This window comes from Gossypium hirsutum, chromosome A12 (assembly GCF_007990345.1).
Source record: "Gossypium hirsutum isolate 1008001.06 chromosome A12, Gossypium_hirsutum_v2.1, whole genome shotgun sequence".
Taxonomy (NCBI): Eukaryota; Viridiplantae; Streptophyta; class Magnoliopsida; order Malvales; family Malvaceae; genus Gossypium; species Gossypium hirsutum.
Window position 1 is genome coordinate 61,607,509 of NC_053435.1, and position 4,079 is coordinate 61,611,587.

Below are 4,079 nucleotides of genomic sequence, written 5' to 3' on the forward strand. Positions count from 1 at the left end.
TAGAGAGCACGGTGACCAAATCAGCGTTAAAAACGTCGGCTGCTTTCGTTGGCTTTGTCCTCATGACTTGCCACTGATAATTATTCGGTGACATCTTCTCTATAAATTCATAAGCCTCCTCAGGAATCTTATTATTGATAGTCCCACCAGCAGCTGTATCAATCATCTGTCTAGTCGAAGGATTCAGGCCATTGTGAAATGTTTGAACATGCAACCATAAAGGTAACCCATGGTGAGAGCACCTTCTCAATAGGTCATTGTATCTCTCCCATGCATCATAGAGTGTCTCTAGATCCATCTTTACAAAAGAAGTTATATCATTCCTCAACTTAATCGTTTTAGCCGAAGGAAAATATTTAAGTAAAATTTTTTCGGTCATTTGTTTCCAAGTAGTGGTTGACCCTCGTGGTAACGAGTTCAGCCACTGTTTATCTTTGTTCCTCAATGAAAAGGGAAACAACCGAAGGTTAAAGGTATCATTAGAAACGCTATTTATTTTAAAAGTGTCGCAAAACTCTAGGAAATTCACCAAATGAGCGTTTGGGTCCTCGTTCTGCAAACCATCAAACTGAACAAACTGTTGGATCATTTGAATTGTGTTAGGTTTCAGTTCAAAATTATTTGTAGCAAAAACAGGCCTAACTATACTTGACTCAGTTCCTGTTAAAGTAGATTTAGCATAATCATACATAGTACGTAGAGCAAGATTTTGATTTACTGGATCGTAGCTATTGCAGGAGGTAGCAGGTTTTCCTAATTTTCATCCATCTCCTCGGTTGTGGTGGAAATATCATCCTCTTGCTCTTCCTCTATGTATCTTAGGCTTCACCTTATATCTCTTCAGTTTCTGTGAGCTATACGATCGATCTCACTGTCAAAAAGTAATGGTCCTGACGGGCTCCTTCTAGTCATACATTATAAAACCTACCAGAAGTGAATAAATGAAAAATTAGAAAAGAAAATAAAAATTTAAATTGCAATAAAAGTAAAATGGCTAAGTAATAAAAATCGAGTGTTCCTAATATCTTAGTTCCCCGAAAACAGCGCCAAAAACTTGATGTAAAGTGAATCATGATAAGTTTTTTATTTATTTATGAATGTCCGTTCTTGAAAACTAACTATTATCACAACAAAGGCAAGCGCACCTTATCGAACAGTAGTATAGCTTATGGCAAGACCGAGATGTCGAACCCAAAGGAACTAAAAGTACTAGTATCAACTTTCTTTTTATTATCTAACCTGAAAATAAAAGGGGTTTGTTTTATCTAAACTAATTACTAAACTAAGAATGCACAGGAAGTAAATTGGGGAAATAACTTTTGGGAAAACTGAATGATTTGGACAATACCTAAGGGAAAAATCCACCTAGACTTCACTTGTTATGGACTCTGAATCAGACGATTTATTCACTTGATTTGATCCATAAAAATCCCTAATTTTTATTATTATCTCTCTCAAGACTAACAACGTCTAACCTTAGGTTGATTAATTGAAATCTCTTTCAAATTAACTCCCTAGTGTTGCATTAACTCAATCTATGGATTCCCTTATTAGGTTTCACCCTAATCCGACAAAATCTTGTCACCCTGTCTCTAGGCGTGCAATCAACTCCGCTTAATTATGTTAGATCTACTCTTAGACAGGGACTTTTGCTCCTCTGAATAAGCACATCAATACTTGAATCAATATCCTGGAATATTAAAGAAAGAATTAAGAACTCACAATTAAGAACAAGTCAAATATTTATCATACAATTCAGATAATAATAACAAGATCCGTCTTAGGTTTCATTCCCCTTAGGTATTTAGGGGGTTTAGTTCATATTTATGAAAGAAAACATCTCAAAAGAATAATGATAACAAAACATAAAGAAAACCCAGGAACTCTTGAAGGGAATTGAAGGGAGATCTTTAGTCTTGAAGGTGAATCCAACTTCTAAGATGGATCAATCGGCTTCCCTTGAGTAATTCCTTTCCTTCTACTCCATATGTCCCCTCTAATCCTCCTATCGTGTGTTTAAATAGGCTTTAGAATGCCTAAAAGCCCTCAAGAGTGGCCTTTTCCAAATAGGACTAAACTTGGGCTCGACAGTGACACGCCCGTGTTCGATTTCTTCAGTCAGTGTTCAAGGCTGTTACATAGACACAGACGTGTGGCCTACCCGTGTAAGTTGTGCTCGATTCTACTAAAAGGACATGACCGTGTGGTTTGCCCGTGTACGGAAGTCCAGGCCGTGTTGATTTCACATGTTGGTCCATTTTCTGTATTTTCGGCCTGTTTCTCGCTCTTTTTACTCTCGTATGCTCACTTAAGTATAAAACATGAAATTAAAGGATTAGGAGCATCAAATTCACCAATTATAAAGATAATTCATCCATAAATAGGCTAAGCATGGGGTAACAATATGTAGAAATCACGGTTTATCACCCGGCTACTAGCTTGTGGAGGAGAATTGCTCTCGATCTCTTCCCCCTCAGCATTCCTAGAGTGTACTGACATTTTCTTGTCTTTGCTACAAAACATAAACTTAAATTAGCAACACTAATAGGGATTATGTTAGACTTATGTAGCATGCATCGTGGAGTTTCTAATTAATGTCGGTTTTCGAGAATCAACTAAACCAAAGCTTTGATCTAATAAAATGTAACACACTATATTCAATCCATTCGTCAAATTCGAGTATAATGTCATAAAATAAAAATAATTGGACCAATGAAACCATTTGAAATCCCATCACTTTTGTTTGGCGAATATTTCGCGTAGGGTGATAACCCAAAAATCGAATAATATATATTAATTTTTATTTTTTAAAAGTAATTTAAAACAGTATTACGCCTATTATAAATAAGCTCTGAGTAAGTAACATTTAACGAAAGCTTTATAAACATTCACTTGTTTGAACAAAAGCGCAATCGAGTTATCACTCATGCAGAAGTTTAAAATTCATTTCTAATTAACTAACATCATGATAAACAGTTTGGCGTAAAGTTTAGCAAGACTACTCATGAAAATTCAGAAATACAAATCAACATTTTTAAAAAAATTAAGCTCAAACTAGTGGAAACTAATAGACATCTTATTCCCTAGCGATTTCATGATACGTCCAACCTAAAAGCCTGAAAATGAGAAGAAAAGAATCTAAGTACATAAGAACTTAGTGTGTTTGAAGGAAACACCACTAGATTAAGACTTAGATCGACAAAATGGCATGCCACTTCTGGCAGATACATTTTTCCTATTGAAAGTATCCACTAGCGGACACTTCCGCAAGGAGACACAGCCCAGTGACAGACACTATCTGCTATTAGAGACCCGCATATGACGAACACAAGGCACATTGCTTTATTGTATACTACCTTTGTGAACTACCCCATTATGACTATTTCTCGTACTTTTTACACTTCATGCAATATCAATAATTGTCTAACACAATATACTCATTTTATTTGTATACTTTATTTCTTGTGCTAGCTTCTAATCCTAGTTCCAAAATACCAATAATCTTACATCTTCATACTGATTCATAGAGACAGTAGACTAGTCATAACCACCGTACCTGCATCATTCCTCATTGTGATTTGAATACATGAGTGTTGCCCCACAAGATCGAGTATTCACTAGTCACGGTTTGCACCAAAATGTCATATTAGAGGCAAAACATAATATACTATTTCTTCTTTCATCATCATACGCATCCACTCTCTGATACCTCCTTACACCATTCTAGATACAAAGCTTCTTCACCAAGGAAAGAGTATTTGTAACAGCCCATTTTCAGTAGAACCGGAACAATGGTTTAGAGGACCACAAATCCAGATCAGAAAGAAAAATTATTTTTATATTTTTTCATGATTTGCATTTAGATAGGAATACCATGTGAAAATTTTGATAAGAAAATTTTCTCGATTTAGTGCTTAGTTACGAGAAGGACCAAATCGCATAAAATAAAAAAGTTGAATTCTAGTAGCTATAAGGATCAAGTAGCTATGGAATTCAAAACTTGAGGTCCTTATATGGTAATTAGACCATTAATCAAAATTTAGTAGATATTTTTGATGATTCATCCATGGAAAAATTAG

At 35.3% G+C, this 4,079-nt stretch overlaps 1 non-coding gene across 1 annotated transcript; it reads left to right on the forward strand.

The window, feature by feature from the left end:
- Window positions 1-224: 224 nt before the first annotated feature.
- LOC121212081 (small nucleolar RNA R71) lies at window positions 225-331 on the forward strand. Its single transcript, XR_005907291.1, has one exon. It is a non-coding gene; the product is annotated as a small nucleolar RNA R71 (small nucleolar RNA).
- Window positions 332-4,079: the final 3,748 nt, after the last annotated feature.